Genomic DNA, 19,342 nt, shown 5'->3' on the forward strand with positions numbered 1-19,342 from the left:
GAATAAATAGTGTCTAACCAGCCTGATTGCCTGGCTGATAAAATGACGGAATCTGTTGATGGTGTTGAGATACTAGATATCATTTACTGCCATTTTAGCAGTCCCATGTTATTTCTGTATCCAGGAACTTTGTTTCAATGGGTGGAGAGCTAGGTAGGTAAAAGTCTGGTTTGATGCTCAGACTCACAGGCAATTGGTTAATGAACTGGTAAAAAGTGGGGTACTGCAGGGATCTGTGACCTGTCCTGTTTAACATATTTGTCAGTGGTCTGAAGGGGGAGATGGAGAACACTCAAACCCAGTTTGTAGATGACACCAAATTGTGTGGTGCCCGTTGATGCGCTGGAAAGCAGAGCCAGCAGTCATGGAATAATCAAGGTTGGAAGAGACCTACAATAGCATCCAGTCCAACCACTCACCTGGCACTGCCTGCCACTGTTGCCCCTAAACCACTAAACCCATCACCAGATCTAGATGCCTCTTGAACATACACAGGGATATTGACTCCACCACTTCTATGGGCAACCTATTTCAGTGCCTGACCACTATAACAGTGAAAATTTTTTTCTAGTATCTAATCTGAATATCCCCTTTCTTAGCTTAAGGCCATTTTCTTTGTCCTCTCACTGTAGCCACAGTAGAAGAGACCAACTCCTACCAAATAACAACCTCCTTGCAGAGAAATTGTAGAGAGTGATTAGGTCTCCCCTGAGCCTCCTTTTTTATAGACTAAACAAATGCAGATGCCTCAGAAATTCCTTGTATGACATGTTTACTAGATCTTACTAGATCCTTCATGAGCCTTGTTGCCCTTCTCTGGACGTATTCCAGAACCTCAGAGTCCTTTTTGAAGTGAATGGCCCAAAAATTGACATAGTACTCAGCTGCAGCCTCACCAGCGAGGAATACCGGAGGATGATCTCTGCCCTGGCCCTGCTGGCCACACCATTCTTATACAGTCAGGGCAGCCTGGACAACTGGCAGGAATGGATGGCAAACACCTAATGAAATTCAGCAATGACAAGCCATGCCCTTGGAAAGGCAGAGCCCTGCTGTGATGCAGACTGCAGCAGAGGAACTGAGCAGCAGCTCTGCAGAGACAGGCCAGCATCCTGAGGGACAGGTGTCTGAGAAGTTGTGTGCTCTGGAATCAGAAGAGGCCAGTGACACCCTGGATTGCATGAATAAGATAGTGGTGCAGGGGGTGGGGGAAGTTATTATTCCCTGCTTATCATGTGTGAAACCACTCCCAGATTTTGGTTTTTTTTTGGTTTGGGGTCCCCACTATAGGAAAAACATCAGTAAAGTGGAGTGAGTTCAGCATAGGATCACCAACACAGATGGGGGCTGGAGCACAGGCCTGAGAGGAGAGGCTGGGAGCTGTGTTCAGCCAGGAGAAGGATGGCTTCTCTGGTGGGACCTAACAACAGCTGCCCATACCTATGGAGAGTGCCTGCTGAGAGCCACTGCCTGGAGCCAGGCACTTCCCAGCCGTGCATGGTGGAAGGACCGGAGTCAAAGAAATTTGAAAGAAGCAAGTTTTGTGTCCAGGATGTTGGACTAGAGACGTTCCGTGGTCACTTCGAATCTAAGTTATAGTACTGTGTCTTTGTGAAGAGACCTTTGCTGGAAAGCCCTTACACCACCAAGATTGTTGAGCCTGTCTGCATCTTTGTGCTCTTGTAGTTACTATGTAGCAGCAAGGTGTTTTATAGAAAAAAAATGTTGCCTTATATTATTTTTTTAAAAATTTTCTTCAAAACCAAGGAATTGTCCATCTAGAGAAACTGCAATGTTTCTGTCCTGATCATTTTCTGAGCTATCCTGCTGGCTCTGCATGAGAGGATGGAAGTACTTGGGAGGTGAAGAAGCAGCTAGGGAGGCAATCAGTAACTTCTGGTATGTACCTAAAGCCATTCTTTCTTTATTGTTTAGATAATTCAGGGTACTGGCAACCCAATTTGAATGGCAGTCAATACAGAGTTTTGTAACACATGTAGTGGATATATTCACATCTGGTTTGCATCTTCGTCAATGAGCACAGGCACAGTGAACCAGCTGACCTCACCGCAGTAAGCCAGGAAAGACTAATGAATATGAGATGTGTACTCCTGAGTTAGTGGAGGGTATTTTGCCTGTGCTTAATTCATAGGATTATTGCATATCCTGAAAGAGACCCTGGGTCTTGCCAGTCTTTAGTTATGACATTATTGAGGTTCACCTCACTAAGTATCTGCAGAAGAACATAAAGGAGAATACCTCTTTATTGCACCATACAATTCATCATGCCATTTTTCTTCTCTGGTATAATAAAATCTTCCTGAAAGTTCCTGTAGAATTAGAAAACTTACAAAGCATTTCTCCTTGCCTTCATAGACCTTTGTATTGCTGAAAAACCCATGGGTTCTGTATGCAGCAGTGACTGTGCGGGACTTGGGACTAGAACAGAAAAGGTACCTGTTTAAGGGTGGGGAGGTGAGAAGGCTTTAAGTTGTTTTTTCCTTGTTCGTGCTTTGGGATTTTTTTGTTTTTCTGTAGTTTGCATTCATTACAGACCTGGCTGATATTTAATTGTTGCACTAAACACGAAGCTTTTCCTTAATGAGATGAGGTCCACTACTAAAATTCATTTGTGTCATTTTATGCTCGGGTGTTTCTTATATTCTTAGTAAGTTTCATTTTCCAGGGACCAGCTTGCTTTAATCAGCCTTTTTGTTTGTTTCTGTTATTTCCATGCATTAAGAAGATTGGTCTCCTGTCTTACTCAGGAAACCATCAACAAGTCAGGCTGTTAACACAGCATACTACAGCATAGCAATGACAGCTGGTTGTCTGTATGTATATTCAAATAAACGCTGCCTTTGCTTGCAGTGCTTTAGCTCATCACAGGCCATGCTGTTGGGAATGGGGCAGAGACAGGCTGTCTAATTCTGAGTCAGTTGTTGCCATAAAAGAAGTGGACAGTGTCTTTTCTAGAATAAAGCATAATCTTCCTGCTGCTTAGCCATGGCAGAATTTGAAGGCTAAAATAAACTCGGAATTTTAAAAGGAATTACATTTGTTGTGTAAAAGTTCACAGAATGCTAGAAGTTGTCATATTTGATCCCTGTGCATTCTCTTTGTCCTGCTGATGAGGAGTTAACTTACTCTATAGGCACATGAGTACTGAAATAATAACGAAAAGTGGTTCTTGTATCTCAGCCAGGAAGGGCATGAATAACCGTAGGGATTACCGCAATACATCTGGAGAGCATGGCTGCATGCTTTCCAGCTGGTTGGACTTTTCTTCATTACTACTGTGAACTCTGCAATCAAACCTCATTCTCTGTGGATATGTACTACATATGTGTGTAATTTGTCACTGGAACAGGCTTTTCAGGGAAGTGGTTGCAGCACCAAGTCTGTCAGAGTTCAAGGAGCATCTGCACAATGATCTCAGTCACATGGTTAATTGTTAGGTCATCGTGTGAGGGGCAGGGAGTTGGACTTGGTGATCCTTATGGGTCCTTTCCAACTTGAGACATTTTACGATTCTAATTTCACCTCACAAGGACTCTGAGCACTGTGCCAGCTGGTTTTATTACGTGAAAGACAAAATTCTGTTGGGGTATGTTGCTGCCAAAGCACATCTCTCACTCATTATGTTCACAGAAATGTGTGTATTTGCTAGTTATCTGTGGCAAAGCAGCTTTTGTCTCTTGCGTTATCCTTACTTCTAGCCCAGCCATAGCTGAGTACTGTATATGTCAACAGCTGTTTCTAATCACTCTATAAGAGCTTGTGTGAAAAGGACAATGAGGTTTTCATAAGGCCTGGAGTCACAGGCACGCTGTCCTGAAGGTTATACTTCCTTTGGGAGTTGACTCTTGAAACATTTGCAAAAGAGAGTGAGAAGTTATGCATTTTGGATCTGAATCTCAAACTGATGACTAAAGCAACATGAGGCAGCCTTTGGTGTGGAACATCATGATGAGTACACCTGTTAACATCCCACACACCGAGAAAAACAACTCCCTAATAAGAAGGTTACACAGACTGCATCTTGTGCAAAGCTTTCCAGTACATTTGTAACCAAGAGGAACAGTTAGAAACAACATTAGTTGCTGCAATACATTTTGTTGGAAGTTAGTAGACTTTTAAGTTTGAGTTTGTGGAAAGGTCCATTTCAAAGGCAATTACGGCATTTTCACAAACTTGCATATTATACCTGGAGGGGTGTGTAACTTATGTTAAAGAGAAGATATGTTGCCCATATATATAGTTTGCAACTGTAATGCATAAATAGTTTTTAATCCTAACTGGTTTGACTGGGAAACCAGTGAGAATTTTTGTTTTCATCACTTTTATCAGTTGTATAATTTTTCTGGGTTTATGAGAAGTATGGGCTTTGCTTTTGATGAAAATTACCATAGTTTCACTGTCCAAGTAGCATTTATTACCACTAATGCAACATCATGACGTTGCCAGAATATTACAGAGTGAACTAAGCCATAGTCTGTAAATTTCCTTAAAAGATTGGTATTTTTGTTTATTTCATTTGGTACTATGGACCTGAGATGTAGTATGTGTAGTTATGGATGGTTTGACTGGCTTGCAGAATTTTTCTGTGATTTCAGAGAGGAATAATATAGATAGAGCAAATGTCTCCATAAAGTTACTGCTGAGTTGTATTAGGAAATTAGCTTAGTCAGAGCTCTACTTGTAAATTGTAGAATTAAGTTCTTTAGGATATGCTCCTGACTGGCTGATCACTCAGTAGTAGACTACTGGAGTAGTCAATTATTTTGACTACTGGAGTAGTCAATTATTTGTTTCACTACTGGAGTAGTCTACTGGGCTGTTTTATCTCTGCAATCACCCAGTGTTGTATTTTTTCTTGGTATCTTTCCTCCCAAGTGCAAATTGATTTCTTAGAGAAGATGGAACATGATAGGACTGTAAGGATAGCTCCTTTGTGGGCCAGTCAGCACTGGTTGTCAGCCCTTGGGCAGTGGTCCACACCAGCTAAGAGGTCTTGAAGTTTCCAGAATCAAGATCTAATTCTGCACCCCTCCTGCTTAACAGAATATTGAGTAAATTGTTCTTCAGAAACACAAGAAATTACTGTCTAAAATCAAATTAATGTGGTCTCAGAAACACTGCTGTGAGCTTATAGATTTCTAAGAATACTTTCTTTTGTGCAAATGAATCAACTCCCTGTCAGGTACAACTAAAGCTCTGTTTGTTTATTTTTGTCAAATCTCTGTACAAATAAGGTTTGCTTTTCTCCTCCATCATTTAGAAATGCTTAAGATGATTGATTCATTCTTGCTTTTGCCAATTAGAGGATTTTACTGACATCATTACCAGTCTGTGAGCTGTATGCTCCTTGTAGTTTCAATCTGACTTTGCTCCTTTGCAGAAATTGTCTTTGTGGTGAGGATCACTCAGCCAGCAAAATTAGAGAGTTAATTAATGTTCTTGTAGTTCACTGAAATTATGTAGACTGTCCTGGTGAATTTACTGTAATGATACTGAAGTGCAGCTTGAATTAACCCATCAGACCCTTCCATTTCTATCTTTACAACCACCATTAAACGTAGGATGTATCAAGGCACGCATGTCATATTTTATAGAGATTTTTTTATTAGATCAGTCAATTATTTGTTTCACTGGAAAGAGTTGCGGAAAGCCTGGCAGTAACTTTCCTAGAAATTCTTCAAATGAATCATTCAGAACATTAAAATTTGTTACTAATGAATGGATGAGAGTCTTGGCAATGATTTAGCCAAGCATTGGCTATGCGTATTTCCATACCTGAGGAAAAATGGGCAAGGAGTTCACTGTGTTTCTCCTGTGCCCATTGCTCATGCCCCAGAGCTGTTTCACATATTCCTTATTTAGTTATTTATCTTTAAGTATTTTAAATGTTACCCTGTGAGTTGGGAGAGTGCTGGAAGGTGACCCCAAGTTAGTGGAATCTATATGGGCAGAGTCTCAGTGAAGGAAATTAATTTCTTAACGTTCAGTGGTTGTTTATTCTAGGAGGTTTCCTTTCCTTGTGTGGATCTGACAAATTGGCCTTCCTCCTGTAGGCTTTGAAGTCCATCTCAGCTACAATTAACCTAGTAGTGGTGACTGATACTTGATCAAGCTAATTGGTTTGATGGGGTTTAAGTGGAATGTTAGAGTTTTTCCTCTAGAAAATGGAATTTTTCTATTGGTACTTCTGCTTAAAGGCAAGGGAGGAGTCTGCAGGTGCTAGGCAGGAGGAACCCATGCAATCTGTAGTCTCAGCACAGATAAACCTCTCAGCTAGGTGTAGTTAAACTACAGAATAATTTGGCTTCTTTACACAGTGTGCTGACACCATCCTGTTTTTCTGTATAGATTAAAAATGATAATGAGAAATCAGAAGCAAGAGGATGAACACTTGAATTTTGTACTTTGAAATTGCTTCTTCCCTCCTTTTTAAACAATAAACCTTCCAACTTATTTTTATTTATACACAGACCTACTCACCTTGGCATAATTTTTTCCCCTCTTCGCAGGGAGTGGTATTTCTGTCTGCAAGGTACTGAATTTGTTAACAGATTTCTTGGAAACAGCTCTTACAGTCCACATAACTAATGTTGCTTTATAATGGGTGTTTAATACTCAGTAAAGCAAAATAGTTGAGATTTTCCTCTTGGTACTAGTTAAGCAATGTAATTAAGCACATTTACTTTTGGATTAATGAGAACCCCTAGAGATTTGAAGGAAACAAGAAATCCTTTTGTAGAAGTTTATTAAAAAATAAATGAATGGAGAATATGGGAAAAAAAAGATCTGCATGAAAGTTCCAGGGTTTTTATTACTTATTTGTTTTTTTATTTCCATCCATTTATTATTTACTCATTTCTTTCTGGCACTGAACCCTTGTATACAACACTTGTTGTTCTGTAAAGGAGAAATTGAATCTGTGCTGTGCCTGAGTCAGCATCCCCCAGCACAAACCTCCTAGGTTGCATCTCTTCATAAATCTCAGTGTGGGTGGCATGCTGAAGTTGGGCCAGAAGGACATAAGATATGGAAGGAGAAGAGTGCTGAAGAACACAACTCAGAAGATGGGGTTGCATGTCCACAGACAGTACTGTAGTGTGAAATCACATAAAGCTTGTGAAAATTCTGAACACTGCTGCAGCTGAGGAAGATATCAGATTCATCAAACCCTGAATTACACATTCTTTGTGCAGTGAGGTGCTTTTTTTGGAAGCCTGGATAAGCCTGTATGTCTACATGGTATCTATGCAGGGCAGCACAGATGATATTCTGTAGAGTCCCACTGCCTGTTTGTTTGTGCCTGCAAAGCACCAAACCTGGCCTGTGAAGGGGATTAGCCAACAGGGGCACAGTGCCACACTGATTGGCCCAGACTGCTTCCCTTAACAGATCATTCCTTCCCCCTGAGCTTACAGATGCCTGCACCATGCTCTGTTGGTCAGTGTAGCATTTTTATTCACCTTCAAGGGTGCCTAAGGAGGGTGAGTATCCAGCTGGGCTTAAATCAATAATCCTCCCACAAAAGGTTTGTCTATGAGCTTTGTAGACCTGCCCCTGAGAAATGCAGCACACTTTTTTCTAGTCTCCTTTCTTGTTTATTCTCATCTTGCCATGTCTGTGTTTTCCTGCACACACAGCAGTAAAGAACACTATTATAAATACCGTACTTAAAATAAATGCTTGCTCTTTGCAAACTCAGATACAGATACTCAGTCCAGATTCAGGCATTCAGGTTGACAGTCTGGGTTAGTTCTAAACACAGTGGATTCGGTCTGAATTTTATCATTCAGTGGAAGAGAAAAAAGAGATCAGTCTTGATGGTGTGATAAGTTCAAAAGGGTATTAAAAGTTTGGAAAAAGAATTTTTAAATTGACTTATTCCTAGAAAAAGGTAACTAGGAGTAATTTCTAGCAGTTGAAAGTGAATTCACTGATTTAATAGTTTGTAATGAGAGCACAAATATTTCCTTTGAAATTAAGGGTTTTGCATTATGATTGAATTAACTTTTCTTTAAACAAAGTCAGGAATGTTGGGTTTTCTCTTGACCTAACAATGTATTTAATACAGATGAACAAGAGAGTGCTCCTTAGTAACTCTACTCATAGGAAACTCCACCTGAGTCAGTATTTAGTCAATGAAATTTTATTATTATTGTACCAAAGGCTATTGTCTAGGAGTTGCATCCATTTCTGATTCCTTTTGGAAGATCTGCTCCATGCTAAAATCTCTGCTGTGATTTTTATTATAAGCTGACAGAATAGGTTCAGGTTGTGATGGTTTTTTGTTTTCTGGAGACTGCAAGGAATTGTGTATTTTGTAGTTTGACCTACTCAGCTTTCATGCTGACAGCAGTATCCATACCATAATAGTCTTACTGAGCGGAAGCAGATGCCTCAGACTTACTGGCCAGTTTCATGTCTGAAGTGAGTGGCTTCTTATAAAATCCATGGTAGGATTTTTTAAGGCTGAATACCATCAAAAGGAGGGATAGCTCTCAGTTTCTATACGTACAAACATCAGTTAAATGGAATTAAACATTTAGCTCTTCAGAGAACTGTTTTCTCCTATGGAGTCTCATTGTTAGAACTCTGTATTATTGTCCACATTTCAGAGGGGGACTGACAAGCCAAAATTGTACTTAAGGCCTTAAAACCTAGGCCTGCATATGAGGACTCCACCAGTGTAACTTCCTAAAAGTGATTTAACTTCCAGAAAGCAGATTATTTAATGGCTCATAGTGCTTCCAAATTTGGGATGGTAACAGTCTCACTGCAACATGTATGTAACTTGCATTCACTTGATAGTTTTAACCCTGGCAGTAATTTCATACCTTGGTCACTACAACAATAACCTATTGGCAGCACCTGCAATTATGGGGTGATAAATCCCAGTTTTGTGTGCCTTCTTCTTCATGTATTTTTTAAAGGTGCATTTACCATTCTGTTCACCAGTGAGTTCTGCATCAGAGGCAGTTCACTCCATCACAGATTAGTGGGACTAAGCTAGAGTACAGTGTCCATAAAAAGTATCCTTGCACCTCCTGCCCATAGTGGACAGGATTATCACATAGTTTTGAAGGCAGAGGCAGACTCAGCAAGAAGCTGTGCTGGCTATTTTTACTTTGACCACTTAACTCCCTGAGGAGTAAGGAAGAGGCAGTGGCTTTCTGCAGTCCTTTCTCTGAGATTTGCTTAGAGCTGTGCTGCAGCTTTTGACCGGCTTACAGATGCATTTCAGTTCTGCAGTGCTCCCCTAGCTCTGTATCAGGCTGTGCAGTTAGGCAAATGACTTTACTTTTACCCTTTGGGATAGAATCAGAAAGCTACCTGTGGGGATTGCGACACAAATTAGTTTTCCATTATTTTGTAAAGTGTCTCAGGTACTTTCAAGAGTGCTGTCTTTTTTGTGTTTTGCACAAGGTGCTTGTAACATTTGGCTGAGGTGCTGCAGAGTTTGTGTAGGAAAACTTGATGGTGTGAAATACGGAGCTGTCTGTTCACACTATGACCTACAGGTGGCAACAAGGAATATGACTGACTGCAAGGCCTCACTGTGGGTATTGGGGAGCCTGTGTCCTGGGATAAGGATCACATGCTTTAATCATCATTGTGATGGTGCAAGTCTGCTCCTAAGGAAGACAGATGAAGTCCAGTGAACTTCAAGGGGCCAAAGGGAGATACTAAGTTTTAAATTCGTTTGGTTTAGGGGTTTAAAGCCAAGTGTCTGACTTTCCACACAATATTCCTTGGGTATGATGGTGATTGTGCTGAACAGGAGTTCCATGTAGCTCAGTTGCTTGTATTTGTCTCGTGTTAAGAGGCATGAGGCATGTATTCATGGATTTGTTAGCTAAACTGAGGAAAGGAGAAGCATTACTGGGCCTGGACTAGTGCTAGTGATGAGCTCATTAGAGTGGTTAAGATCGGAGACTGACTGGAATGTAGTGACCATGCCTGGGTTGAGTTCATGATCCCAAGGAACATGGGCCTGGCAAGGAATATAGACTGGATGCTGAATTTTAGAAAAGCAAACTTCCAGTTGTTTAAGTAATCAGTGAATGTGATCCCCTAGGAAATTGTCCTTAAGGACAGAAGAGCAGACCATAGCTGGCAACTCTTTGAGCTCAAGTGTTTAGAAAATCAAAGACAGAGGGACAGAAACTGGTATGGCTGAGCAAGGATCTGCTTCTCAAACTGAGGAATAAGAAGGAAGTGCATAGCCAATAGAAGCAGGACAGGTGACCTGGGAAGAGTACAGAGATACAGATTAGATGTGTAAGGATGGGTCAGGAAAACTAAGGCACAGATGGAATGAGACTTGGCAAGGGATGTGAAGAATACCAAGAAAGAATTCTGTAAGTACATAGCTTGGAAAAGGAAGGCCGAAAATAAAGGCCATGGTAAACGAGAAGGAAGAATGGTGAAAACAGAAATGGAAAAGTCTGAGGTACTCAATGAATTCTTCACCTTAGTCTTCACTGGCAGTCAGGCTTTCCACATCTCTCAAGTATCTGAACCTCCAGGTGGGGGCTGGGGGAGTCAAGTTCATATCATTGGCAGTGAAGAGTGGGTAGAGACCACTTGATGAAGCTAAATAAGCCCAAGACTGCAAGGCTGGTGAGATACACTCAAGGTTCCTGAGGAGACTGGATGATATTCTTGCCAAGCCATTCTCCATCATATTTGAAGTGTTATGGTGATCAGGCAAAGTCCCTGGAGACTAGAAAAAGGAAAACATCAGTCCTATTTTTAAAAAGGGGAGAAAGGAAGACTGGGAACTACAGACTGGTGATCTCACCACTGTGCCTGGGAAGATGATGGGGCAGATCTTCATGGAAGCAATTTTAAGGCAGATGCAAGACACGGAGGTGATCCAAGGCATGCAGCATGGCTTTACTAAGGACAGATTGTGCCTGCCCAGCCTGATGGCCCTGTATGATGCAGTGATTACCATGGCTGACATACTAAGTCTGACAGATGTCATATACCTACGTTTGTGTTATGCCTCTGACATGGTCCTACATGGCATCATAAAGAGAGGTGGCTGGCACGGTCAGGGAGGGGATTCTGCTGTTGTGAGATCCTACTTGCAATGCTGCATCCAGTACTGAGGTCCTCAGCACAAGAAAGGTGTGGACCTGTTGTGACAGGTCCAAAAGAGGACCATGAAGGTGATCAGAAGTCAGAAGCACGTCTCCTGTGAGGACAGGCTGAGAGACTTGGAGTTGTTCAGCCTGTAGAAGAGAAGGTTCTGGGGAGACCTTGGGGGGGGCCTTTCTATACCTAAAGAGGGCTTATGACAAGATGGAGAACAGCTTTCCACATGCACACGTAGTGATAGGACAAGGGGGAAAGTTTTCAAATTGAATATAGATTTACATTAGAAATTAGGAAACATTCTTCACTGTGAGGGTAGTGAGGCACTGAAATGGGTTGCCTAGAGAAGTTGTGGACAGCCCATCCCTGGAAGTGCCCAAGGCTGGGTTGGATGGGGCTATGAGCAATGTGATGCAGTGGGTAGCATCCTTACCTGTCATATCTAGTTCCATCCTTACCATGGAACTAGATGACCTTCAAGGTCACTTGCAATCCAGCTCATCCTATGATTCTGTGACTTTGTGACTCTATGACTTTGCCTTTCTGCTAGAGCAGTTTTTAGTTTTTGCTGTTGAAAGATTTCAAAAACAAAGAAAATCCAATGTGAGACTGAGAGGCAGGAGAAAATACTGGAACAGTTATTGGCACAAGTTACGTTACATGAACGCCAGGAGGCTCCATCGATAGAAAGCTAATTCACATAGTACTGATTAGATTTATTGATGGTTTCTGCAATTATTAGCAATCCATTACTTAGGACTATTGTCAGCCAAAAAAAACCACCTGAAGTTGCCAGTTTTCAAGACAGAAGCTACCCCTGAACACCTTGGTTCAGCATACCTTTATTCCACCTGTGTTAAGTACTTTATTTAAAACATTGCAGGGGTTGGGAGGAAGGAAAACAAAAAAATTCCTAACTTATTTAGATGCTTCATAGTTAAAGTGTTGCCAGATGCTTTTTCTGTATTGATTTATTTTATAGGATTGTTCTCTGTGAAATGTAGCATAGTAGAAAGCAAAAAGTAAGGGAACTTGTCTACTACCTATTTTTTTCTCTGCCACAGGGTCCTGACAGCCTCTCTGCCAGACATGGCAGCTTGCATCTTATCTTTGTGATGTCCTGGTTATCTGTGTTGTGTGTGAGGGCTTAGCATTCCACTACTTTTTGCTTAATAAATTAAAGACTGGGAAGGAGTAGCACTGTAATACTTGACCATATAAGGGAGGTGACTGTTTTAGTTCTGCTCCTTGCACAATATGCAGCTGAAGCCTTTTAAGGGAAGGTGGCGCAGACAGAGTGAAAACATCCAGAACCAGAACATCTATTTCATGTTATAGTTGGTGCCAGTGCTCCTGCTGTCATTGCTACTACTGTGAATTTCTCACAGTCTATTGCAGTTGCATAGATAAAAAGTGAAGATTTAGAGATGGGATTAAAAAAAAAGTTACAACCATTTGGTTCATGACTCTTGCATCCTAAGAAATAGTAAGAACGAAGAGAGAACTGACCAAAGGTGAGATTAATTAGACTTCAGAAGTTGAAAAATGAAGCAGCAAAGAGCTCTCCAACACTGGAAAGAAGAGACCAAAAAGAGAACAGATGGGAAATACTATGCAGTGAGGATGGGATGGGACCCAGTGGTCTAAAAGAATTAAACCATTAAATTTTGGGTGTGGTTGCGAGTACACTTAAGACAAATTCTGTAGTATATGTTTAGAAAACAGCCAACCCAGTATCTTTAATAAACAGATAGCAAAATTGATGTAGGCAAACAGAAATCACTTGTGTTGACCTCAGAAATGTCCAGAGTGTTGGAAAAAAATCCAAGCAACTCATTCAGTAAAATATCAAATACAAAGGTTTGTAGTTAAGGTTAGACTGTGTGAAGACTTATTTTCAGCTAGAGAAATTATCTTCTTGGTAAATCAGATGCAGGTCCCTTATTGAGATATGTTTAATTCTTTGCATGAAGCAAAACTACAGAAGTGGAAAGAAAAAGTGTCTGTTAGTTTCGGTCAAATGATAGTCTTGTCTTTGAAATAAAATATGCTTCACACCTAAAATCAAATTAGGCTTTTATCACCTGGAGATTAGATAACAAAGACCTAAGTGGCTAAGTAGAGATTTAGAAGACCTAGCAAGAAACCTTTTCCTTCTATAGCCATAGTAACTCTGAAAGAAACAATTACAGAGGTTTGTTCTCTTTTGGAGTGCTGCTACAACACACTATCCTTCAGTGACCCACATCTGTCCCACAAATTCCTTCAATTCCTGATTGTTAGTGCCTGTCAGTGCTTACCCTTCTGCAGATGTGCTGAAGGATCATCTCTGAATTATCTGCCTCAGTGCTGGCACCACAGAGAGGAGCAGGATTGAAAATCAGTGCATCCATGGAACACCAGTCAGTGTTTTGAGGCCTGTTCATCCAGGTGCCTATTAGCATCTTTCACGTGTCAGCTGATACCTACAGGTGGTGGAAGATGAGAGACAAGGACATGCTATAGCTGCTTCTCTAGTGTTTCTTTCATTAATACCTATTTCTTTCTCTAAGTTCAGACTCCAGAATGAAAGTGGTGCTGCAGTTTACCTTAGACAGCATTTCACCTACAGTACAAATCTCTAGCCAGTCACTTACATCTTTACAAGTTCATGAGACCTGTCAAAGAAAGCTCTTCCCCCAGCGTTGTGACCTTTATCTTTGCAGTGAACAGGCATCACAGCTTTGGCAGGATGATTCTGTCTGATTGACTGATCTATTCTTGGAAGTTATAAGAGTTTCACTGGCACAAGAAAGTCAGCTTGCTGCAGGCTGTTGCATTTGAATGATTTATATTCATCAGAATCTTTTTGTGGCGTTGTAGTGATTAGGTTAGAGAAAACTTCCCTCTGACTCTTGTTAATGTAAGTCAGGGTCATTCTGATGTCACAGGTGTTTTCCTAGTGCAAAACCACCATGTCTGGGAGACACCATCAAGGACCACTTGGTTTTATGAGCCTATCTGTGAAAAATAGTCTGTTGTGTCTACTGAAAACTGAAAGAAAGTTATCACAAGGATCTTTAACACTTTTAAATAAAAAACCATGTAGTTGAAAACTGAAAATCTTTTTTACACAGTTTAGCAGGCTAATATTTTTAGAACATCAAAGAAAATAATCTGGGCTATCAAGAGTCCTGTACTTTCTGTTTTCCTAGTTAGGTGACATGTAGATGGCTGTGAAGTGTAAGGAAGAAGACCTGTGATATTCAGATGTGAAGCTATACAATAAGTAGTCCAGTTGCCTGGTAAAGTTTTCTGCATTAGTCTGTTAGGTCTTTCAGGAGCAATGTTAGAACTAGCTGTTACATTTTTTTTTCTGTCAGGAAATTTTTTTAAATTCTAATCTTTATTAAAAGACTATAATTATGTTCATTATTATCTTTATTATGAGCTGACCAGCTCATGCTTTAGTGAGGGGTCATGCTTTATTGTGGAGGTGAAGAATTGGCTTCACATTTCTGTGTTGGTACTAAACTCTCCAATAATTCTGTTTTCTAGAGATGAAATAACCCAAACTAATTTTCAGCATTGCATTGTATACATTCTTCTTATCTTTGAAAATAAAGTAGGCAGTCAGTATAAGTAGCATGGGACTAGCTCTTCAAAATAAAAAGTACAGTGAAACTGTGAAACAGTAGGAGGGTAAATTTAACAATGGAAATGTACAATAATTTATATTCCCGTTTTCACTCATTTTGTTATCTCCTCATTTAAAAGCATCTGCTCGTCCTTTTTTTAAATTCACAAAGTATAATTATAAATAATGTATAATTGCAAAAAGTACAGTCCACTCTTCTTTGATTTAACTTTTTTCTCCTTAATTAGTATTTCAGCATCTTTGGAACATAAGTGACGTTAGTTCTGATATAGGCAGACTAACTAAGGTTATTCTAAGGTTATAACTAAGGTTACCTTACTGTTTGGTTCTAAATGTAAATACTCTGTTTCCTAGTCTAGCAAGGGGTAATTACTGCCAAACACAGACAGAAGAAACTTTACTGTATAATCTCATTGATGTAGTGAGCACGTACACTAAAAGAACGCAAGCAAGTGTAGTGTTTGAAGTCAGTCCCATTAAATGTCCAAGATGACAAGAACCAGAATGTCCATGGTTTGTTGTCTTCTTTCAACATAGTTCATACTCATAGAACATATAAACACAGGTATATCAGCTGTGTGGTTAGACATAAATAGAATATCTTCACTTCAAATAGACTAGGGAAATGAGCCTATTTATAGGGCATATTTTTTCCCAGTTTTTTTTTAATTGCTCTGGAAGTATATTCTGTCCATTAAGTCAGGCCTTTTAGCAGCCAATATCTACAACATGAAAGCTCAGAGCCTGAGGTATCACCCTCACAAGTGCACTTCTGCATCAGTATCTTGTTGATGATGCATTATACATATCTAAGGATATATAAAATTTACTGTGTTATCTGAGACTTCTGCAAGATAAATACCACTTGTAGAACCAGTTCCATGACTTACTTCCTGAGAGAAGTAGTATCCCCTCTAATCAAGAGAGCTCATACAGACACAACTCTTTAGATTTACCTGACTTTACATTTTTAACTCCGCAAATTTGGGGATCTAATGTAAGTATACAGAAAGAAGAGAAACTTTAAAAGCTGTACATATGTAGTCTTGGTTGAACTGTCCTGTGAAGGTGCATTTCTAAAAACATTGTAAAATGTAATTAATGGACCTATGATTTGTTGAAGATAAAAATCCTTACTGTGACTTATCAGCAGTTCTTGCAGAGTTGCAAGTTCCTGAAACCCTTATCCTAAGCATTTATTTGCCTAGCATCTATCAAGCCTGTCAGGAAGCCATATGCTCCATTAAATAGTGCTGCAAATGTTCAGTTCAGCAGAACACAGAAACTTATTTTCAAATTTTGATCCACAGGGATTCTATCAGTCTCAACTGGAACTTCTTAAAAAAAAAAATCTGGCTTTTTGTTGTATCAATAACTGAAAGCTCTGATTTAGGAATTTTGCCCATTAAAAAGCAGATTGGTAAATACAGAGTGAAAAAAAATTGGAAAAATGAAGATTTCTTTTTTTACTTTTTCTCTCCTGAATACCCAGTCATATTTTTAGTTTAGAAAGATGTAGATGTAGGAACATTAAAAATCCCTCCCCTTTCCCACATCTAATCTCTGTTTTCCCTGGCTTTGAAGATCTAGTAATTTCACCGTCACATATTATTTCCTTCCTCTGAGGGTGTTTTCCTGTATTTTGTGTGATTATGTGTTTGATCTAATACAGTATATTATTTCTCAGAGTCTGCAGCTTTGAGAATTTTTGCAACTTTCTGTGGGAACCCACCCCTCATATTTTCTGGGGTGATTTTTCACCGTGAATGTCTATAGGCTGCATAAAGGTACATTCTGCATTTATTGAGACTCCCAGTGATGAGTCTTTATTTCAGAAAAATGTCAGTAAGAAAGGAGTATGCTTGATTTTCAGTGTACTTCTACTTACTTACTTTGTTGAATTATTAAGATCCAGAAACAATAAGAAAAAAGAAGGTGCATGGAGCAATCTGTCATATTCCTACTACAAACTATTCATACTATAAACTCTGTACAAAGTGAGCCCACATGCCAACAGAAACAACGTTTGTATTTTCATTGCTAGCCTAGTGCCTAGAACTCTTTGAAAAGAGCTACAGCCTTTTGAAGCTTTTAGTGCTGGTCAGGGTAAGTCTATCCTAGGCTATTTGTTCCCCAGCTAGAGCAATGTAGAAAAGTAAATGGGAAAGGATTTCCTTCTCCAAAAACTGTACCAGGATATGGGGAACATTTCTGCAAGCGAACATATTCCAGCTGTATTGTTAGGCTACCTTAAGAGAATTGGTTTTGCTCTGCCAGCATGTTAGATATTGCCTTCTGGTTTATTGTGGTTTTTTTGGCAGTACAGTCCTCTTTTCAGCCTAAAGTTATTGTCACACAGAGATTAAATTCTTTCTTGTTATTGACCTTTTGAAGAGCCAGACAGATACCTGTTCAGCTCTGCCCTGTGAAACCTCCCTTTATGGAACAACATTTCTAAGGGTTAATAATACATGTAGTGCTGTATAAACACGAGGAGGTATGTACTCGCCCCTACCTCTAAATTGGAGGTATGAAATCTGAGTTCAGGATTAAAAGTTTTGGTAATACCCTTTTCTTCATGTACATTTTTGTCTCTTTTCAAATAAATATCAGCAATTCTTACTCCATCTCATTTAAAAATCACTGATTTTAGATGTAATATGAGCACCTAGAATGGATATTCTTACATAAAAGAAAGGTTGATTTGGAGACTACATTACAGTGCAGGCTAACAGTGTAAAAAATTTCGGAGAGAATACTTAAGGACTGGACTGTAGTGCCACCACTTTTGGTGGTGAATGGAACTAAACCTGGTTGGTGGCTGGTCACCAGTAGTGTTCCCCAGGGCTCAGTACTGGTGCTGGTCTTGTTTAACGTCTTTATCATTTGGATGAGGGGATATAATTCAGCTCAGTCATTTCACAAGCACCACCAGGCCAGAGTGCTGATCTGCTGGAGGGCAGGAAGGCTCTGCAGAGGGATCTGGACAGGCTGGATCATGGGCTGAGCCCAGTGGTGTGAGGTTCAGCAAGGCCCAGTGCTGGGTCCTGCCCTTGGGTCACACCAACCCCACAGTGCCACAGGCTGGGGCAGAGTGGCTGCAAAGCTGCCACAGGAAAAGGACCTGGAGGTGCTGGTGACAGCAGCTGAACATGAGCCAGCAGTGCCCAGGTGGCCAAGAAGGCCAATTGCATCCTGGCCTGTGCCAGCAATAGTGTGCCAGCAGGAGCAGGGCAGGAATTGCCATCCTGTTTTGGATTCTCTCATTGGAGAATGATACTGAGGTGCTGGAGCATGTCCAGAGAAGGGCAGTGAAGCTGGTGAGTCTGGAACACAACTCCTGTGAGGACGAGCTGAGGGAGCTGAGGTTGTTTAACCTAGAGAAAAGGAGAGGCCTTATCACTCTATAATTGCCTGCAAGGAGGTTGTAACCCGGTGGGGGTCAATCTCTTCTGCCATGTGTCAAGTGAAAGGGCAAGAGGAAGTGGCCTTAAGTTGTGCAAGGGGAGGTTCAGATTCAATATTAGAAGGATTTTTCACTGAAGGAGTGGCTAGGCATTGGAATAAATTGGCTGTGGAAATGGCGGAGTAACTCTGAAGTATTCAGGAGGTGTCTGGATGTGGCATCTGGGGTGATTATGGTGGTGCTAGGTTGATGTTTGGACTAGATGATCTTGAAGGTCTCTTACAGCCTTGACGATTCTGTGATTCTCTCATTTAGATATATTTATGTACCAGGTTTTGAAGGGGCCAGTGCTAGCATATTTTGACAGCTTATCCCATCTACTTTATGCACTTAATGTTAGACAGAGAGATGTGCCATCAGAAAACAGGTGTTTTTTTGACCAGAAGGGTGACTGCTTTCACCTTGACACTTTTAGACAGATGGTGTTGTGTTTAATCCAACTTTGATTAATCTGCTTTACTTTGGTTTGACTGGAGTTAAAATTAAGTAAACTCTCTTGCTTCGAGAAGTATTGTTAGGTATGATAGTTGAAGTAATCATAAGATCACTGGTAGTTGGTCAGATTGCTTCGCTGTATCTCAGTTCTTACTTTCCATGTTATAAAACAGTTGGTTCTGAAAACCCCAGGCACACAATGAAAACCAGAAAATATAATTAGAAAGAAGACTGGTAATACCCGTTTTGTGTAAATCCCATCCTGAGACTTTGAGTTCTTTGGAGTTGTTGGGTGGGTTTTCTTTCTTTCTTGTTTTTTAGTCCAAGCAAGGGCTTTTTCATTGTAGTTTTTAACAGGAATATTTACCAGTTAACAAGCTGGGGAAAAGAATGCACATCCAGCTTACAAGGTGGTTAATTTTGGTTCTTGAAAACACTGGCACATCACACAGATAGTTGAGAGGGTTTCTTGTATTACATGATAGGAGACAGGGAAAATAAGTTGAGATTCAGGTTGAGACTAGGAAAGGTTTTTAAAGAACATACTGGAAGCATTCCTGTATTTTCTTGTTTTTGAAGACATTACAAGAAGTAAAGTATCTTTCAAGCATTTTGATATTTGACTATCTGTATTTTGTAAAGGAGGATGCTTCAACATGATACTTCAACTTCCATTAAAATATTAG

The 19,342-nt window shown here is 40.2% G+C and overlaps 1 protein-coding gene across 1 annotated transcript in view; it reads left to right on the forward strand.

Moving 5' to 3' along the window:
- PGM5 (phosphoglucomutase 5) overlaps positions 1-19,342 on the forward strand; it is a 70,847-nt gene that overhangs the window by 24,084 nt on the left and 27,421 nt on the right. The gene's annotated exons all lie outside the window — the stretch shown is intronic.

This window comes from Camarhynchus parvulus, chromosome Z (genome assembly GCF_901933205.1).
Source record: "Camarhynchus parvulus chromosome Z, STF_HiC, whole genome shotgun sequence".
Lineage (NCBI taxonomy): Eukaryota > Metazoa > Chordata > Aves > Passeriformes > Thraupidae > Camarhynchus > Camarhynchus parvulus.